This window comes from Cyanistes caeruleus, chromosome 4 (assembly GCF_971803275.1).
Source record: "Cyanistes caeruleus chromosome 4, bCyaCae1.hap1.1, whole genome shotgun sequence".
Taxonomy (NCBI): Eukaryota; Metazoa; Chordata; class Aves; order Passeriformes; family Paridae; genus Cyanistes; species Cyanistes caeruleus.
This window is the reverse complement of record NC_141704.1, coordinates 38,542,998-38,565,149: the sequence shown is the minus strand read 5'-3', so window position 1 is coordinate 38,565,149 and position 22,152 is coordinate 38,542,998. Positions and strand designations below refer to the sequence as shown.

The following is a 22,152-nucleotide window of genomic DNA, read 5'->3' as shown; positions in this document are numbered from 1 at the left end:
ACACATAGTACTGGCAAAGATCCTGCTGTGTGACCTAAGCATGGTCCTGAACATGAAATTTCACATTCAGCCACCATGACAAGCCGTGCATTGTGTCCTCCAAAGGTGGCATCGGCTCCCTCCTTCATGCCTACTCATGCCTTCTTGTCACCTGTAGCACTCACCCAGCCAGGGGCTAACTCAGAACAACTGGATGACCCACATGAAAACTCATCAAGATACTAGCTCAGGGACCCACACACTACAAAAAACTTCATAGCACCACTAGAAATAATATATATATGATGACCTAGCTAGACTGCATTCAAAAGCCAGGAAGAATGGTACAAGCAAAGGCTCATCCCTCTCCCTCTTTGAAGTGACTTTCCCCATATTTGAAGACTGTCACATTTCCCCAGTCTTTTCTTCTCCAAGCTAAATAAACTTTCTTTCATCATCTCTCTTCACAGGTTGTGCTTTTAAGACTTTTGATACTTTTTATTGTATTCAGGTTAACTGTAGTTCTAAAAATTAGTCTTACTCCAAAGAAATGTTGCAACTGATCTATCACTGTGCTGCACCAATACAGCAACAGCCTTAAACAACCTCTAATTTTACTGTCAAACAAGCTTTGCAGAAATCAAAACAGATCTTGCTGGGTTTTGCAAGAGTAAATCCATGATCCTGCACTGCTGTGGTATCAAATCAAGGTCTTCTGGCAAAGGATTTTCAGTGGAAGAGAAAGAGACACAAGGATCTTATGCTCTAAATGTTCAGTAAATGAAGATGTTCAAAATGTCTTTTAACTCATGAAAAGTCACGAAGAGCTAACTGTGAATTTATCAGCATGACATCATAGAGATGTTTAAAAAGAAAATAAATAAAAGGGAATAAGGAGGAAAAGTCAGAGTATTTGTGCTGAGGTAGGAACTGAAACAGCTTGTCATCATGAAGAGACTTTGTTTACAATGGGCAGTTTTTCACAATGACATTTACTGCTGCCCCTAAGCTAAAAGAGAGATCAACATACTCACTCAAGGAGAGAAATAGTAGATATATCTCCTATTACTGAGGAAAATGTGTCGACACTGACATTTCACGGGTCAATCTATATTGCAGGTTATATTGAGTTCAATTAACAGGTTTTGTATTGAAGTTAGTTATTCCTCACATAGCTACATGACATCAGACATACTGACTATCTACTACTCCTCTAAACTGAAATTTTGAAAAAACAACCACAAAGCAGGAAAAATAAAATTCTGGCAGCTGTTATGAACTACATCTTTATTCAAAGGTCTTCCAAGATGCCTCTGAAGCATGGAATTTATGGTTACTTAGTCTTTTCTTGTTACATCCTGTAATCCAGAGACACTCAGTAAAGCTCTAACTTCCTTTCAGTTTCTTAGGAAACAACCAGTATTCTCTTCTTAGAAAACTCAAAGTTCAAAGTATCTAACTGCAGGAGAGAGATCTGGATTTTAAAGCACCACCAGCCTTCAAGGCAGGCTAGGTTGTGCAGAAGAATTTTATTTACCCAATTATTTGACTGCTTCCTAATTTTTTTAGGAACCTAATGGTTCCTATTTTTTTTTGTTTTTATAACACAAAAATCTCTTTCTTTGAAGAAACCCTTTTATTTTGTTCATTCTAGCAAAACCTGCTTCTGTCAACACTTCTATTTTCAATAGATAGCCTGCTGAACTGAAAAACAAGCACATAGGAAATATTTCTTCAGATGGTTAGAAGGTAAAATTGCCTGTGGCTGTAGGAGATACCTTGGTGGATGACACAGTTATTGCATTAATAAGGTTTTTCGATACTGCCTCACACAACATGTTCATAATCAAAATTGTGACTATGGTCAAGGTACAGATATTGTATGCTGACCACAAAACAAGTTGGAAAACTATTCAAAGAGTAATTTTCACTAGGTTTCTCTAAGTAATTTCATACACTAAGAGTTCGTGTTAGACAGGTGCATGGATCTTATTCTGTTTCCATTACTCTCTTGGCTGCTAATGGAGCAAAAATCTTTCAAACGAAAACAAGCTGAGCAGTGTTGCAAGCACCACAGTGGCAGTAAACAGACTTTAAAAAGGCCCTGAAAAAACACAAGATGCAATTCAGAAATAGTAAGTTCAAAGTACTACACTCAGGGAGAGCTAATTGCACAAATATATAGTGGGCGAAAATTTTAAAAAACAAAAGCTGGGAGTATAGGAAACCACAGATTGAACATGAAGTAACCCATTGCCATGATATAAAGAAAGCCAGAACTGCTTCAAATTCATACTCAACAGTGTGGATAACCTTAGGCAGCCACTCTTTTTCTTAAAACTGCATGTTAGCTCAGGCTTCTAGATAGACCCATAGTAGTTCTGGTAATTTAAAAGGGAAGAAAAAACTGAAATCCATTTATTCCTTAAAAAATACAAATCACAAACACAGGGTGTCATTTCATGGTTAATACAAGAAAATTACATCTGCCACCTTGTGCACGAAACATTTTTCTCCCTTTTCAGTTTGTCTGAGATGCCAGCGCATTATATTGAGAAATTCAGAGCATGGGATCCTCACAGTGCAAATGCCAAACCCTTCCAAGAATATGAGACACACATTTGTGCAATAACAGTATGAACAAATGTAGTGGATGCAACTGCAAAGGTATCTTAACATTAAGTACATGTCCTTGTGAAGTCGCTAAAGATCAGCTGTTTAAAAATTACATGTGAATGCCTCATTTAATGCACTACAGATAGGAATACAGCTGGGTTACCTGCTTAGATATTTTTTCTTAGTCAGTCAAACACAGAGGTGTCTAAAAATGTCCAAGTAAAATAAATCCAAAAGGTTTTGTATGTCAAGTACAAAGATGAAAAATAATGTTCTTCTGGTACCATATAATCCTTAAGGTTGAAAAGGATGTCTGAGATTACATAGTCCAACCATGACTCATATCTTATGCCTGGAAAAAGCTGTACTTCAAGGATGATAGTTTTACTTGTGATATCTTAAGTCTACATTTTCCACAAAGATAAGGCTGACACGGGAAAAGAAATTTGAACATAAAATTTGTTCAGTTGGATATATTAGTTTCAGAAATGTTCACTTAAAGAAAAAAAGGAAAAATGTTATTTAAATCAACTCAAATACTCCTACCTTATCTGATGAGCAATGAATGGAATCAAATTTGAGACAATCTTCCATCTTCTTATTCCATTTATTGTAAGCAACTAAAATACATCTTCTATCTTTTCCCTTTCTGTAATTTCAAACTCTAATCACATCTTTAAACTCTTATCCACAGACCAGAATGATTAAATGTAATTCTGATGTTGGACGATTCCCTATATCCACCCACTTCTTCAGTTCCAATTATGATTATGGAACAAAGAGAAAGCAAGCCTTAAATGTCCTTCAGTGTCAAAATGCTATTAAGCCTTCAGTTCTGCCTAATGGGAAAAAAAAAAAAAAGAAATAGCAGGACAAGAGAAACCAAGGAATAATGGAGAATATGGCCATTTAGCATGATGTCACTTGCCACAAAATCCAGAAACTAATATAATCCAATATTATCCCACAGTTCCTCTGCTGCTTCATCACCTGTAGCTGAATTCCACTGCTAAAAGCAAATGCAGGAAGCTTGAATTTCTTGGATATCACTTAATCTTTCATTTAAGGGGACGGTGGAAAAAGTCCCCAAGGTTCTTCAGGGGAGCAAGTGAAATGTAATTCTTAAAAACATAAACTAGGATTCTTTTCCCTTTAGTCAACATCAAACAAGACTGAATGCTCTGGGTAAAGGACAGCAAGATGTGTCTTTGATCCATCAGATGCAGAGTGCCTAAAACAAGAAGTTCAGGGCAGAGTAGTAACTTCACATGTGTTGTTCACATGGTGTGAACAACTTCTCTATCTTAGTTCCCTCTCTGTTCTGCCAGCCAGAATGTTCAAGCAACCAAGCAATGACCTTGATCAGAGAGCTGATCTCCCTGCAAAGCAACCCAGCAAAATAGATGGTTATTTTCAGGTGGATCCATTCTGAGTCTTACTAAGTGTGGAACTGCCCAAACAGATCTGACAACGCAATGGAAGAAGCCCTGAATGGACAAAAATGGGAAGCCAGGAGCACTGGATTAAGTTGACAGATACACTTAAGAAATGCAGAAAATGACACTTAAAATACCATAGGGATAAGAAAGCCTGACATAACAACACAAGTACAGGTAGTCTAACACTGATCCAAATCATACATCTCAGATCCAACACTGAAGCTAACCCAGGAAGTCCCTGTTCTTGCCTGTCAAGTGTGCTGATCAAACCCTTTCTATGTTGAACTGAATATTGGTTCAACAAAAGCAACAGTAAAAATAATGGAGTGAAAACAATGCCTGAAAGAAAAGGAAGACAAAAAGGTATGCAAGACCTCAAGGAAAACTCAGTCTGATTCCTATAAACCTTATATCAAAACAACTAAACTAGTTGTAATTCGTTTTTTTTCAACTGTGTGGTGCAATCTGTGCACTGGGACACATTTTAAATGGAAACCTCCCAGATATGATATGGCTCAAGTTCTTTTTTGTTATTTTGTATCCATGTAAGAGAAACTAAGGAGCACAGCCAAGAAAAATAAGGCGGCTACAATGTACCATCTCATCATGCCAGGGAAAGGAAAACGAGGACTAGTACATACATCTCCAACACCCAGACATCAAAACAAGTATTTTTCTTTTTCAATTCTGTTTATTTGGACAGGCTTAGGAGGCTACCCATTTCATAAAACAGAGAGGATAACAGGAAAGCAACTTCAGAGCGCTTATCCCCAGTTACCCCAGAATACTGTATATGGTTTAGAGCAGATGACATGCACACTTCCATTAACAACTCACCACCCTTCAGGACCAGCCCATGTAAGAACAATTGTTCTGATTAACACCAGAAAGAGATCATATGAGCAAGGGGGAAAGAAAGCAAAAGTACATAAATTCCACACCCAGGTTTGCAAAAAAGCACAAAGGGAAGTTGCTCACAACTTTTTTCTGAAAGTCAATGAGATTTCGACATTTGAATTTTCCATTCTGAAAAATCATTCTTTTGTAGAACCTAAATTACAACACGAGTCGACACCCAGACTGACTTTCTGAAGGACACTGTGGTGGTCTCATAGCTAAGACATCACACTACCATTGTGTACCTGGAGAACTGAAAACAGATTAAGTGCTCATGAGACAGCACTGAAAATTGTGTATGGGAGTTATGTACTTACAATAATGAGAAAACTGTGAATTTTCAGAAGAAATTAATCCAAAGAAGCTTCTGGTAAATATGTGATATTACTAACCACTTGAATTATGTCCTAATGTACTAGAAAGTTTTATTGGAAAAACCTCTTTTGTGAGAAATAATAACTCTTATTTCTTACATTTAATTTCTGTGAACTAGAAGAGACCTTCTTTAATACCTACCAGATAATATTCTCATTGCATTAAGGAAGCTCTTCTTAGATGCTGTCTCTTACTAGACACACAGTGTGTATGCATAGCACAAAATTCCTCATAAAGAAACCAGCAAACTTTTCAAAAAACTGCATATAACACCATATTGACTGCTCTGTCTAACCAGTAGAGTGTTTAAATATGTGCCTAAACACTGTCCTGAAGCTTCAGCAAAATCAAGTACAGGACACTTACATACAGATTTACTAACTCCCAGATAATGTAATCTGAGATTGATAGATATTATCAAGATTTACATTACAATTGCAGGACTTGATTGCAAACAGTAGCACAGACACTATATGTGTTCCATCCCAGAAATGGAAATTTGGATTAAACTATTTGAAATTAAGGACAAACAGCGCACAAGAAACTTCATCACATTTCACCTGACTGAAATACATTTTCTATCTTGGGATACAGCCTGTACATGCATTTCCAGTAGGTTTGATTTACATGATAAATTATTTTAAATGTTACTTTCTAAGTCTTATTTCTCCTAGCTTCTAATATAATGGTTTTGGATAGTGTCTCTTTTCTGCTAAGAACATGGATTCCTAGCTGCAGAAGATCTTTTATTTGAGAGGCTTACCATATATTAAAAAAAGAAAGCTGTAGCCTGCAAATGACTAAAAAGAATCCTGTAAAATCCTGTGCACAAGGACATGACTCCTGTAACATTTGCACCCACACCAATCTTATATCAACCTTTGCAGATTGTGTGAGTAGTCCACGTAACTCAGTTTTGGTAAATATGACAGATTGAGGCAATGACAGAAAACACATACACCTTAGATTTAAACAGCCAAAACCACCTCACTGGAGTTACCAGCACTGGGAAACAGCTGTATGAGCTAAAAGGCAAGCAGGAAACCTGAAGTGAGAAATTCATGTTTAATTTTAGTTCTGGTACACAATTCACTGCTTAACCTTTACCACTGAGCCTCTCTGTCCCTCAGCTTTCCTACACAGAAAAACAGGGATTTGCACAATTTTTCATGGTGTATCAAATTTGACCTCCCAAGTTTCTGCTAATAATAGCTCTGTGTGAAATGGAAAGTAGCCAGTTTTGAGAGCTGAGTGCAAGTAAAGAGCATCTGTCAACTATATTAAAAAAAAAAAATAATTCTAAACATCTTAGGCAAGGAAAGCATGACCTAGTACTCTGCTCAACAGTAATTGTCTTCCTGTCTTATGTGAACATATGTGCAACATCCCTTCTGATCCATCCGCAGATTTTAGAGGAAGATTTAATTCTTACTGTCTTGAAAAGGAAACAAGAAAACAGAGGCTACATCCACTGACTTAAGTTTGTTTTTTTCAATCCCTTCCATGTTACCACGAACTTCCAGGGTTCTTCACAGAAGTCATTAATATCCACTATCCCTCTCACTCTGTCTGGCTATCTCAGCTTTGCAAGTCTTGCCCATCCTTGAAGAGAGAACTTACACTGCAGGGTGGGAGAAAAGAAAGGAGACAATACTTAAGGAGGTGACAGTGGGAGAGATGCACAGCACCACTGCTGGAGAAGCCAAAGGGGCTGGAGGAGCTCCCAGAGCCACTGGCTGTAGGAGAGGGAATGCAGGACATTGACAATAGTGCGGGGGAAAAGGTGGCCTGTGGCATGGGAGACTGGCAAATGGGATGGAGCACATGGAAAATAAGAGACACACAGAAACCCTGACTTGGAGATGCATATCCATGGACTTCCCCTGCAACTCCAACATGGCAAATACAGCCCACAAGCAGATAATGCTCCAATTGTCAACCTGCACTGAGTCATGGAGCAGGAGAAACCTGGCAGTACTGGGTGAAATGATACCAGATGCAACAGCAAAGGGATATGAGGAGGGAGGGTTCTGAGGGAGTCCCTGTCAGCAAGTGAGCTTCTTGGGCTCTATACAGCCTGTCCTGTGCTGCCCAGCTTGTCCAGGGCCTGTGTTCTGGTTTCTTATGCATTTTTGTTACTCTTCATTTAGAAAAATTTCCCTAATGCTGATTTGCCCTCATCAGCCTCCTTCTCCACCCCTTCAGCTTCTGCCAGAACTTAATAAAGAAGATCTGATGCTCTGTATCCAACTGGCACCTCACTGCCAGGGACACAGCACTGCCAGGGCCAACCCCATGCCCACCTGAGAGGTGTCTCCAAGCACCCACCATCACTGGCAGGTTGCACAACTGCTGTGCTACATTCACCTTACGCATATTAGTGGTACAAGTGTACTGCAGTTTTAGGCATGCAACTTTGTTTTGCTCAGACTTTAAGATGCTCCAGTATCGCTACTCTTTGTATGTTTTTGACATGGCTTGCAGCAGGTTTGCTCTTGATTTTCTTACTGATAGTCACAGCTGAAAGGTCTTATTTGGAGTGATAAAGATGAGGGGTTTTTCTGTTAATTTTTAAACTTCCCTCTATTCCCCCTTGCACTCCTCTCATATCAACAAACATCTGCTTTCTTTCCTGAAGGCCACCCATGCTAGTGTATTCCAGTAAGATCCTGTTCCAGGTCACAGCACACATCCCAAGCTATGCACTTGCTTCACCTCTACCCAAAGGGATTTAAAGAATTAAAACTCCAGACAATCTGTAAAATCTAAGTTGAACATTTACTGATATTAACCCCACAGAAGATTACACTGGGTTGATATGCATAAGTATTTGGAAGCACAGACTCCATCAAAAGCATGTGCCACCCAAGCAAGATGTTTCCTTTCAATTCAAAGTCAGCACACACCACTTAAACTGTTGTCCTTCTCCCTCATTATCACTCTGCCTTCACACATATATTACTTGGCTTTGTCTTTCTCCCAAGAGAAATAAATGAGTTTGATTTTCACCACTATCAGTGAGCCTTAGCTCACTGCATTCAGAGTACCCAGACAGAGCAAGGACAAACCTGCAGGAATTTTCTGAAACTGTTTTGAAAACCAATCAAATAATAATTAAAAAATAAAATAAAAAAGGCTAGAAACAGAAATCAAGCCAGATCCAATAAGTACTGCAGAAGACCCAGTTCAGTAGCATTGGTGAGCAATATGCTGAAGAAGACTGGCACATCACAAAAAAAGATCACCTTTTATCAGTAAAAATCTAGTGTAGATGAAGGAAGATCTTGGCTGTTTAGCACTCTTCTACATTACATACACAAGCCCTATTAATACAGAGAAGATATGAGATTACCAGAAATTGAAAAGAAGTCACAATATTAATACCTCATTCTCTGCTTACAACCAGGATGACAATGACCCAGAAAAAGGTTCAGATATCAGGACTCATTTTGACAGCCACTGCCTTGCATGAGCAGTCACAATTTTTCTGTCCTTCATTTCTTTCTCCTCTATGGTGAGTAGATTCTTCCACCATCAGCTTAACTGATACTTGCTGCTCCATTCTTCTTGAGATTATTTTGATGTGGTAGTCACTGCTGTTTCTGTTCATCTCCCCCCTGAGCCAACAGCCTCAGCAGCAGTGTCCGACACTGTTATTTGCATTCAAGAACTACGGCATGAGCTAAGACAGAGGATGAACAAGAGTCCAGTTGGTATACAGAATGGCAAAAAAAGGTTTTGGCCCCCCAAAAGCAACTGAACTGCCTATTTTGAATGTGGCTTGGGCCACTGTGGATAATGGCACAGCCCCTCCACTGCTCTCCTGGACAATTCCAATAAAGGAAGTTGTGCAGATTTCTGCATATGTAACAGTCAGGCCAAAATAGGTAAGTGAAGTGCAGGCAGAAAAGTGGCCACACCTTCCTTGTCTGCTTACCTGTTCCCTGACACCTTTTACGCCCTGACACTACCTAAGCACAGAGCCTGTTTCCCTTGTCTGCAAAAACACTGCAATTAGTTGTGCCTCTTATGTCTGATTTCTGTGCTCCTCTTTCCCTTTGAGCTCTCAGAGTTACAGCTCTTGTTCCACCTCGTGGGGGACAGCTTAGTCCCCCACGATGAGTCTTAGCTTTTCTAAGACTCATCTGCATGTCCCATCCTGCTGTTGTGCTCCTGCTTCTCCACTTTTCTGATGTTATTGACAGACAGTAATGCTTGAGCTACAATGCTTCGTAGTCATTGCAAGTTCATAGTATTTCAGAGCAGTTAGAGGTGGAAAGGAATGCATAAAGGAGCCATTTCTATTTGTAAAGAAGGGAAAACAGGTTGAATGAAGATAAAAGCCAGTGGGAGGAAAGGTACAGGAGCAGCCTAGTCTGCTCAGCCAGTACTAACCAGTCCCATCTGGTAACTGGAACAAATTACGTAGTGCATCATGTTGCTTTACTCTCCTGTCAACACAATCAAGCAAACTTAGCCACCTGGCGAGGTGAAGCTAGTGTGTTTTCAAACTATCTGCTTCTACAAATGCTTGGCATTCTTGATAAAGTTGTATCCTCTTTCAGTTACTGGAGAGATGTTGTTAATGTCTATAGTATTTGGGAAAGGCTTATGTGCATCAACTGTACATAGCAGTGTGACACTGAACATGCAAAGAACTTGAAAAATGTTTTGATTCCTCCTCCTAAAACTCTGAAAAAAATTAAGGATCTCCGAATCCTGACATAACAGTAGATCCATCTGTTTCTAATCTCATTGTTCTGGGTATTTCTTCCTGGCCCAAACTCACAGAGGAGAAGTCAGTGATATTTTCCAGAGGTTTGAAATTAATTTGTCAGTGCTACAGCCAGTTCCACTGCTTTCCTCTAAATGACTCCACAGCTCAGTGCTGTCACCTCAGCCCTCATTATAGTCACAGGCTGTAGGGTATCCCATTTCTACAGAAAAAGTTGAACAACTATCTGTGTTAGAGGAGAGGTTAGTATTGATAAAGTTCAACTTGCTAGCTCTTTCCCATACTTGCATGCTACTTTAAATGAGCAAAAATACAAATTAATCACTTATTATCCCATCTTCTATGAAAGTTCAGACAAATTATCAGTTATCAGTAAGCACTGATAGCCATCATGCTAGAGTTAGGGAGAAGCATTCTTACAAGACAGCCTGACTGTCAGGGCACACTGCAACAGACTCTGTTTCTACAGCACTTCTTGCACTTGTTTCTGAGCAAGGAAGAGCATTGAGCACTTACCCTGTAGGGTCAGCCCTCCATCCCCAGATTCAGCTGATACAAGGATTCCTCACCTTTTACAATGGCAGTTTCCTGAAGCCATCACCTAGCAACACCTATCAAGCCCTTCAAGCAGATGTTTTAGCAAAGAAGAGCATGACTTTTAATCCTTAATGCTAGTGTTTCCACTGAACAGAAATCCAGAAGCAATCTTCTGCATCAATTCTGCGACATTATGGAACCCAACTGATTTTCTGGAATGTCAGAAATAAGCTTTATATTTATGGCTTTTAAATAAAAGTCATTAGAAAAATCAAAATCCTCCCATGAATGTTTTCAAAATGTATTTCACCTGAAATCATTTTCTCTGTGAGTTAAACTCAAAGGTGTGTTTAAGGTGAAGTAATTTCCAGCTTCTGGAACTATTACAACACCTTTGTCTGTTTAGAAAAGTTTGGGCTCTGAACAAAGTTAATGTTCCTGTTAAAAGGTTCCTACCACCAACTCTCTATTTCCTATCTGAGGAATCTATTCCCATTCCTTCCTGCCTGCATAGATGTACATGCCCAGTGTTCACGTTTGTCAGAAGAATCCTGTTTAACTCAGAACCCCTTTTGCATCCATCCAGTACTTTAACGATTTGGGCTAACCCAGACAGTCCTCACAGAAAGAGAGGCCTAAAGGAAAAGTCACATGTGCAGTTAGGCATGTGGCTGTTTTCAGAAGAATCAATGAAAAACACCTTCTCCACATCAACATACAGATCATACTTACAGGGCAATTCCCAAGACAAAGCAAGATGAGTATATCTAACATCTTACAGCAACCAGAGGAGGGGCATCCAAAATTTCTCACAATTTTTAGTCATCTGGTCTTTTTTCTTGCCATGTTTTGCTTTTCAATGAACTAATTTGTCTTACTGAAGAGGTAGAAAACTAATCTAAAGAATATAATAGAAAAGCAGATTTTTCTCTGGGGTTTCAGTGAGCTGAATCAGCATACAGGCAGCTAAGTCACATAAGGGAAGAAGCAGAATCATGCAGCCAGGGGCAGGAGACTGAAAATCAGCATACCAGCAGATTCCCACCCCAAGGCTTTCCATTCCAGTAACTAATAATGGACAGCCTAAGAAAACACTTGGCTTTTTGGGCTTTCCACCCAAGCAGAATTTGAAGTCCAGAGAGGTATGCTTTGCAACCAAATAAAAAAGGGAATTTAGTATACAAAATTTCTTGATATTTTTATTTCATATAAAGCCATCCAAACATTCCTAGGGCTAATCATGTTTAAGCATGATTTCAAGCACCTTATCCTTATTATAGTTACTGTTACAGTAGACAGAGTCCCAGAGCTCAGCCATTCTCACCCTCTGAATGGACCCACAGTTTGGGAGAAGGGATACCAGTCTGAAGCTTTGCCAGAACTTCCAATCAGTCAGGCACCGTGCTAGCTCCTAGCCAGTGCCTCACTTCGGGTGTAACTCAGTTTCCCAGGTGAATCTGTCTGCTGATAGGGTTTTGTGCTGAAGTGTACTAAAAAAGTATGCCTTTCCCAGTTTTTGATACATTATTTTCTGACATGATTCAGATCAAATTAGGAGAGTCCAGCACCTACACATCAGCACAAACTCTGCATGCTTTTCAGGTTTCAATACATTTGTAGCCTTCTTGCATAAGAACAAAGTGCATTTGGGATTTAGATGAGTAAAAAGCAGGCTTCATATGTATCCAAGCAGAACCTAGGGTAAAAGAAGGAGACAAGGGGACTAGGGAAGTAATAGATATAGTTTGGTTTTCCTGCTCATGGTTGGTCCACCTTTCAGGAAAATCTGAACATAACACTTTGCTGGCCTGCCTTCCTTCCTCAGAAGACACAAGGCAAAAACAAACAGGCATTCCCTTTCCAGTTTCTTGTTTACAAAACAAATTGAATGTGTTACTCCTTCAAAACATCTGTTTGCACTCCTAACATGAGAAAAAATATTGAGACTATGTGTTTGATAACAAGTCATGACCTTTGCTTTGCAGTTTGGAGTTCAGTTAAATCCAGCTTTTTAAGTTTTCAAAACATAGTCACTTTTGAAACTTCAATTAAATAAAGTCCACTTATTCTAAAATGAAATTATTTCTATATTTCTGGTTCAGAGATATCCACAGAGATTATTAAAGAAGTCTCATTGCCTTGCTTTATTTCTTTTACTTTTTAATTACACTAATGGATGAAATTCTAGCTATTGAGTCAGAGTGATTTTAGTGCAGGGGTGGTGAGCTCATGAGCTGAATACAGCATGCCAAGCAGTTCATCCAGGCCACAGCTCAGTCTTAACACCATCTCACACAGTGTCCCTGAAGCACAGAGAGGCAGCAAACCACAGATCAGGTGATCACTTGGGCAGTCTGAATGAGCCATTTCTTCATCTGCAGCCTAAAGAACCATACCATGGTGGGACTGTGGAGGCACATCCTCCAAGACAGCTGTGCAACCTCCATCCATAAGACACGCTGTGCAGTGGTCACAGGACAAAGCAAACCTGCATGGCCACACAACAGCCATCAGCCATGTCTCATTTCACATGTACCTGCACATGTGGCAGCTAGCTGACAGGGCAAGCAGATTTTGAGAATGTGACATATATACATGGTCACTTTCCATCGTGGGAAGGGACACACCCTTCTTTATCACACAGTTATCAGAAGCCATGTGACTTCCCAGGCTGAAAGCACAGGCACAGCTGCCTCAGACCAATCCTGGTTATGGCAAATACACTGCTGCTCCTACAAACACAGCATTTTTTCTTTCTCTTCTTGGCAGATATTGTCTATTACAGGGGAGGGTGGTCTGTAACTCCAAGATAACAAGTCAGTCCATCTTATCACATAATAATGAAGGTCAGTACAAGGTTTCCTCTTATTTTCAATCATTTGACTGATAGTGAACATCCTTCATGTAGGCAGAATGCTCAAGGGGCATCCTAAGTCTCTGTTCATTTCTACAAGCTGCTTATAAAATTACAATAGAATAAAATTTCCAGTGAAGAAGAAAATACTAAAATAATAGCTAAAGAAATAAGTATCATTGTCCTCCACTGAGTACTTGTTTATTTGCTTATCTGCTTTTCTGAAGTGTAGTCATTGCTCATCATCTTTCTTAAGGGAAAGGTCTTAAACCATGGAAAGACACAGGAACAGAAGGATCACAGCAGTGGCAGGAAGAGAAATAAAGCAGCAACCAGAGTTGTTAAGGATAAAGGTGCTTGTCTTTTACAAATGTAAAGTCATGTCTGGCATAACTATATATCAATAGGGTGAATTCCCACCCAAAAGTTCAATGATTGGGAAACAATTACAGACATTACACAATTACACCTTCTTGCCAAAAGATAAAATTTCTCCGAGTGCAGAGACTTCACTGGAAGACAACAGAGGTAATTCTACATTTGGTATTGATTTATTGAAGCACTTCTGGCTATAAATTTTCACATTGCTATGATGAAAAATTACGCCTTGGGAATAAGCTTTAATCTATATGCTTCATATATGCTGTATCCAGACACAGTTCTGAAATGCACTACCTGAAAGCAGGTGAGGTAAAAGTGAAGGCTAGTGTGTTTTCTTTAGGATCAATTGTTGTTTTGATACCTGGGTTAGGTTTCTCCACACAAAAGTAATGTGCTGTTGTTAGTGTTAAACAATCCTTATTTAAGGATTAAATAAATTTATCCTCTTTATGTGAACCAGTAATTTTCAACATGAGGGTTACAAATGCCAAGAGGTTTATCAACTATTGCTGGAGAGTCTGAGGAAAGTAGCTCAGAAACACCAACCAGAAGAACCACTCCAGAAGAAAAGACAGAGTGTCCATAAATCGATTCTCCTCTTGCTCTCCCTGTTGAGCTTTCTGTACATCACACTCACTCCTACTCCTCTCCTGAGACCTCACGGTCCTGTGGTTCAGCTCCCCATTTCTGATCTGTCTCTTTACAATATTTCCCTTTTACATCTGAATCCTTCCCCCTCCTTTAAAAATACAAAACTTTTACCAATTAACTATTGAAAAAAAAATTCTGTACCCTTCTACCCTGAGCAGATATTGTTGATTGTTCTAATATAGCAATTCAGCACTTCTTTGCTTTAAATGTGCTGCACATTTAAAAACAAAGCCTGACATTCATCTACATAACTGTAATTTCTTAATGACTTTCCCTCAGGTGTTTCCCTCCTGAAGTACAATTATAGGTACTGAAGTGACTCTATGCATGCAGTGACTCAGGCATGCATACCTGATTACTTGTCTGCTTCCAGAGTGTTCAGGGGTTATTTCATAGCTTGATTGACATTCATAAAATGTAGCAGTCAGTGGAATGGCAGGGATGAATCAGCTGGAGGGGAGAAAGTTTATTTCTAGTCTCTGTCTACACTAACATGCCAACTGCCACAACTCTGACCACAGGAGTCCCAGTTCCTGACAGTGGCCAGGCTGTACCCAACCTCCACAGGAACAGGCTAGGAGAGATGGAAAATCCTCCCACTCCATCAAGTTACAAAGCCAACAACAGTTGTCTTGTCACAGGCAGGAATATGTTGCCCACTGAGTAAGACTTGGGAATGTGTTAAGGAAAAGAAGGCTTTCTTCAGGTGCTGAGCAGAACTGCCATCCCCATCTATGCACCAACCCAGCCACATGAGCCACATCAGGTCAAAAGAGTCACAGATAACAAGAGCATGTGGACAATCCAGATTCCCAGAGGAATGTGGGAGCAAATATATAAACATGTCTATTGCACCAGCACTCATCCACTCTTATAAAACCCAGCTTGGAATGGTCCTATAATATTATTGTTTCATTTTGTGTGGTGCAGGTTGAATTTGTTGGATAGGAAAGACCGGCAGTAGTCATTAGGCTAGGTAAATTGAACACATTTAACATAAGAATAACGATTAGAAATATAGAAAACTCTGGTCTCAGGTAAAGACATTTCTCTGAGTATATTTGCATTTAAAAATGCACTTGCAAAATAGAATCAGAAACTTATGTAATTACCTTTTATTCCAATCCTCCTGCAGCAGTAGTAGCAAAGGACAGGTTATAGGGCATGGCCTGGTGTTCACAGAGTTCTGAAGCCAAAACTTTAAGCCTGTTTTTCTAAGTATCTGTCAACCTCCAAAAGCACCTGAGTTTATGACATGATGTTGAGTTTAGGATTATCTGTACACTGAGTTAAGTTCTTAAAATACATTATTACATAATAGTTTCTTGGGCCCCTTGCCTTACTCAGTTTACTACATGACTTTCCTCTGGGACAAAATCCAGACAATGTAGTGATGAAGGCTATGCTTTCTGGACACTCCTTTTTCCCATTATATCATTTGTTGCAAAAACTGGCAAGCGATAAAAGGCAAACTTGAAGAAAACAGAAGGTGTCACAATGAAAGTAAATGAAGATGGCTTTTTGCCATGGGGTTCTGCAGTGCCAGCCAGGCCATTTAAATCACACTTTTGACTGTTTTTTAGCAACTGCATGTTCCTCGTCTTCCCATATGTGGTTTGAGATTGTAAGTTGTAATTTGAAGCAGAGCTAAAGAGTCAGCTTGTAGTTGATTTATGTGGATGCTTTACTTTGAGTGTCAGCACTACTAAACACTGAGTACTCTGAAATATCAGCTCCTGGGAACATCAGTCATAAATTAGTGCAGATAACAAAGACAGGCTACAAAAAGCCCCATTGTGTCATGGGAGTATTATGGAATAAATTCAGTACAGAGGCACAAGAAAATAAAGTGCATTAGGAAATCATTCTGATTTCAGAGCACACTTTTGTCTAAGTAACTTTGAGGCATTTGATTCCACAGTCTTAGTGTATAATTTCCTAGATTCTTCTCAAATCAAAGCCTGAACAGAACAGAACTCAATCACTACAACTCTGGCCTGTCACAAGTATCTACCATCATCCATGAGTCAAGACTCCTGAACACAAAGCACAGGCCTCTCAGCCAGATCAGCTGCCTTCATGCCAGTAAACCAGCAGAAGTTGCAAGACATTTGCTTTTTCAGGCGACATTTACTACCATTAGTGGCTGATAGAAAAGTAATTCAGAGACAGTAGAAAGAAGAATGTGTTCTGACAGGTAAAACTCCCAAACACTCTTTTTGGATTTTGTTGACAATGCCCAGCACTTCCTATCTCTCCTATGCACACATAAGGCATTCTGTAATAGCAGCTCCTCTTTTTCCAGCAAGCCTCTTATATCAGTCCCACTGTCCTTGCTAAGTCACTCTTAGCTCTCTTCCTTTGCCTTCCCTCCAAAGTCACTGCTCTCCCAACAACTCCCAGGTGGAATATTATCCCAATTTCTTGCTCATGTATGTACAAGTTAGTTCATTCCTGCTTTGTCTTCAATGACCCTGCCCAATCTCCCTTCCTCTCAGGGTTTCTCCCAAGCAGCTTCCATCCTTGGCTTCAACATGTGAACTCTCTTCTGCATCCCTGTGGCCACCTGTCCTCCTTTTTGCCTACTGAAGTCCCTGCTTACAATCATTTCAGTCATCTTTCTCTCCAGACTCAGCTTCCCTCTATATTCTCTCCCTCTTCTTGCACCATCTCCACGACTCCCTCCCCTCTGTCATAGAGCTGCTTCCCATTCCTTCTCTCATTTTCCCCAGTTTCTAGGCCACACTACAACACAACAGAGACAACTTTCAAGAATATTTTTTTAAGGAATAAAGCAATATATTCTTCCCATAGCTTTCCTTTCAGAAATTACTCAATCACTTAGCTGCTATTTGTTAAAGTTTTCCACCTGGAGTTTTCCATCAGCAGTGAAAAAGTGCAACAAAAACTGTTAAAGCTTCTCAAAGTTATGAGCAACTGATACACAATTCCATACTAGGACATGCCATGGAGACTTAATAACACACAGTGCTATCTGCCTCTCTTGGAATTGTACTTACAGACAGGTTTAGTGGTTTCATTTAGATTAAATAAATTAGCTCCATTAGCTTTAACTTTGCTTCAGTAAAAAATATTGACCTTGGTTAAATAGGAAGGGTGGTCAGCTCCAACTTCAACATACTTTGCTAAAAATGCTTGTTAAAAATTCCACACTTATGCACATGGTAGCTATGAGCCACCTCCAAACAAGGAATAGAGCTTGCTTGCCAATATCATACTGTTGCTCTGCTATCAAATCCTTGTTAAAAAGCACACATTTAGTCATTTGACTCTAGCATGTCTAAAAGTTACATGATCTGACATTTCCAAAATGTGTCTTGGGTTTTCATTTTATCTGTACATAATTCCTTTTTATCTTAACAATGAATCTTAGAATAATTGTTAGTAGTTTTAGGCATCCTGAGCTAGGCAAGAAAAGGAAGGTGTGTCTATAGACATAAAAATCCCAGGCCTTCATTAAACAAAGCCCATACATGAAGTGCAAAGATCTTTATACAATGCATAATGATAAAGTTTTAAGTACTTCCTTCCACAATCGTTGCTGAAAACTAAACAGACACATACACCCCCACACAGTGTCCTTAAAAACATGAACATTCTCCTTATATCCTATGTTCTTCCTTGAAAAAATATACATTACAGACATTAAAAGTTTCCTTATATTTCTCAGTAGTTTTGGTAGGCAAAACCTTTAAATTAAAAAAAAAAAAAAAAGGCAACATAGACAAAACCAAATAGTTATGACTGTTTTAATTTATTCCTGAAGACTAAAAGACTAAAATAAACTTTGTGTTTAGCTCACTACATCAGCTAAGAGGAAAAAACCTCTCATCTTTCACTTAGTTTTTACTTGCTTGTCTTCGTGAAAGCTTAGAAATTACTGGTGCTGTTTTCATTTCAGATTTCCACAGGGAAGTCAGAAACAGTGCAAGTAAAATGCCAGGGACAATGAACTCATTTTATAAATAAAAGTGTGAGCATGTATAATATATAAGATACATGAGTTCAGATTTGGTCAGATAATGTTCTTACACCTGTTCATTCAGGCTTTGGACCAAAGCACTTGCAGAGCTAGCGAATGATATTTGAACAGAGCTGGATAAAAATAGATTTGTTCTTGTAACATTATCAAAAGGAGCTGACTTAAGAGATGACAACATCTGATGGGCAAATCATCTGAATTGGATGTTTCCTCATGTTTTAGGATTGGTTAGTATTACTCATTATGCATAAAATAGCTGACCTCTACTACAGGACATATTGTATTTATGGTCTGTAGCTTACTTCTTCAGTCCTATATCAAGTTTTTACCACAGTCCTATTTGTATTATACACCAAAACATTCATTGCAATTGTTTCATTTGCAAAGTAATCCATAAGTACAAAATAAGTTACTTTACAAAATTAGTGCAGAACTTGGGCAGACAGCAGCCTCTAAACTGTTTCCTCTTCTCTGAATGTCTTATATATCTTATGCATGCATCTATATGTGTAGTTAAGAATAGTACTCTTTTCATTATAGCAGCTTTTGCTTCATTTGATTGATAAAAAGGAATTGATAGAGTATTCACTGCATTTTAGCTCTTTATGTCTGCTTTGTGACCAAGGCTGCTGTCTGTGAGCCCACTTAGCTTTACCTGCATGGCTGAGAACAGTTCTCTCTCTGCAGAAACATCCACCAGTGAGTGACCCTGTCCAGCACCTTGCTGACGTGGTCATTCAGTCCAACAGTGTAGGTCAAACCCACTTTCTGCAGAGTGACCAAGGAAGATTAGCATTGGAAACAATTTAAAACGGTGCCATGGGGGATAAAAGCTCTGCATGTCTGTAGCAAGCAGGGAGGCAGGCGCTTTGCACGCCCATGTCCAAATGACAGTGAAGAAAGTACAGGTTGCCCTGCTGAGCCACTTTTAATTCATGCTTGAGCAACTTTCGTAGGCACTGGTGAAACTTAGTGACACACAGTAATAAGGCAATTGTGGCAACATGCCTCCTTTGCTCAAAACCCATGATGTTTTTTGTTGTTTCAGAGTTTGCATTTTGTTCCAGCTCACTGCATGTGAAACTTGGAAACCTTGGCTGAATCCTCCAGTTTTGTCTGTACACAGAGCACAGTATCAGTTTAATTTGAACTCTTTATCAAGCCAGTAAAAGATCTGGTGGGCCATGTATGACTCAAGAATGACTTCTTTGCATTTGATACACTCTAGATTTCAATCAGCACAATCTTTGCCAAGCCCAGGGCTTCGGTTCTGAGGCAGAGATACAACATATTGCAGAAGAAAGCATTTGTAATTACAAATGTATAATTTGTACAGTGTTTGGGGGGCACTTCTTCAGTTTCATGACACATTTCCTAATGTCATCATTTCTGTAGTCTGTACCGTCAGCGTTTTCCATTTGTTTCTGCTAAATTTTAAAATTTTGGCTATTTATAAGTCAGGCAGTGAAATAAGGCATTGTTTCAATGCTAAATGTTAACAGTTCTTCTGACTCATTTCCCTGCAGTTGGGACTAAAATTAAGCAGTTAATCACTCTACCCACAGCTTAGAAATACCTCTACAGAAATACATGCTCCCTCCTGAACCTCTACCACAACACCCTAATTAACTAGCTGGCATTGTAGCCACTGTTCCAGCTACCTATGAGATTGCAGCACAATAAGGAGTTTCTAGTAGTCAAAAGAAGTAGAAAACTAATATCACACCAGAGCAAGCATTAGAAATTCCCTCCTTCCCTAGAAACTTCCTTAGAAATTTTCCTCCTTCCCAAGGAGGAAAAAGTTATCTAAGAAGTGAAAAAAATACCAGGTTTGCCAGAGCCATGTAGTTAAAATAAGATGTCTCTTCCAACATGGTGAGGATCATTCCTGTCAACTTCTTACTAAAAATACTGATGTTAAAAGAAATTTTACCTTTTGTGTGTACTGTAAGACAGAGGTGCTGCAAATACATACCCAGGAGGATACATCTGACAGAAATAACTCAGTTCTATATCCAGCACAGATACACCTCGAGGCCTTTTCCAAATCCTTGTCCATTTTCACGTCTGTAAAATGAAGACAGAACTCAGTCTTCTTTGCCTTACATGGCTACAGAGATTAAACAGATATCAGAGTGCTTCACCTTCTACTGGTGTAATATAGCAATCAGGCTCTTCTCCTGGGGTTAGAAAAACTCTTAGAAGAGCCTGGGGCAAAACCAGGTGGAGCACCTGCAAAAACCTTTCACGCTGCACGTATCACTGGAGGCTCCTCCAGCAATGGGAGTAAGGTAATTACATATTCTCAGGTGCCTCCACTGTGGAGTTAAACTTAAGTGTCATGTGCTATCCTACCCCTACAATAAAAAGTAGGGGTAAAACTCGTTTTCCTTCTGTAAGAATAATAACCCCTGCCAGAGAGATCCCAAAGGTTTGCTTGATACAGATTAAGCATATATATATACATACATTATATATATATATATATATATATATATATATATATATATGAAAAATACATTATTAAAAAAATATTTGGATAATTAAAATTCCTATCCTATGCAGTCAAGAAACAGGGGAGGAAAAATCTCTTGTATTGCTTTTGTTTTTGCCAAGCTGGTGATGAAAGTCATGTTTTAGATGTTCAGTTCATAGGAAGAGAGCACTCTGTACAGAAGCAGATTCACCTGGTAGATACCTCAAAATAGTTTGCAAAAGCAGGTAAATGATAAATATAGCAGCAATTTTAAAAATACAGCAACTGAGGAATGGAGTAGTTAAGGAACTCAATTCCTTTTCTTTTTCTGTAAGTCACTGGCAGACAAGCATGAAGCAAAGTTTCCCCAAATTCACTTCCAGACTAAGGTTAAACCAGCCAGCTGCAGGCATTTGCCATGGTGTGCATGAGTATGCATGTAAGTTCATGAAAGTTAGATGACTTGCATATAGCCACTCAGCCACCTAGTAACAGGACTTCAAAAAAGCACATATTTGCAATTCCATACCCTAATAGACCAGGACTGGTCAACAGATCAAGTGTCTACCATGTTGGAGTCCGCTTCTCTTTTAGACAGAAATGTTAGGGAAAGGTTTAGCAGACACTGTCAAGTATTTGTCCTTTGGCAAAAATAAAGAAATACCTTTCTTCTTCTTTTCATATAAACTGTGGCAAAGATTTTTTTTTTGTGTTGCACTTACACTAAATTCCATACACAAACCAAAGGGATGAGACTCCTGGGATTTTAGATCCCAACCAATACAAACTAATTGAAACAATATGTGCTAGGAAATAGGGTGCAATTCTACATCACAAGGGGGCCTTCACTTATCTTTTAGCTCAGTGTGCACAGCAGCATTATCCTCTTCACACATTAAGAGGTGCTGCCTTTCACATAAAGAGCATTTCCTAAGTTTAATTTGAACTTTCACTACTCTTTTTAATGATAGAGCATTTAGGAGATGAGTGACTTGCTCTTTAGGAACTCAAGTGATCTTCTTGTTTCCGTGAATAACTTTAGAAGAAATGCCACTCTATTAGAGGCAATCTGAATGTGTGTAACACTTACTGTACATGAAAGTGTTTGTTGTACAACTGGATGGGCACCACACCAGCCAAACTCATCCATCAGGCTGTCAACACCTTACTCTTTTTCTGCAGTGACCTATGTGGAAAATTCTCTTACAA

At 39.2% G+C, this 22,152-nt stretch overlaps 1 long non-coding RNA gene across 5 annotated transcripts in view; it reads right to left on the bottom strand.

The window, feature by feature from the left end:
• Positions 1-22,152, bottom strand: part of LOC111933666 (uncharacterized) — a 102,603-nt gene that overhangs the window by 49,377 nt on the left and 31,074 nt on the right. For all 5 annotated transcript variants that reach the window (XR_015286474.1, XR_015286471.1, XR_015286473.1 and 2 more), the window contains one exon: positions 20,443-20,534. This is a non-coding gene — a long non-coding RNA (uncharacterized LOC111933666). The remainder of the gene's footprint in view (positions 1-20,442; positions 20,535-22,152) is intronic.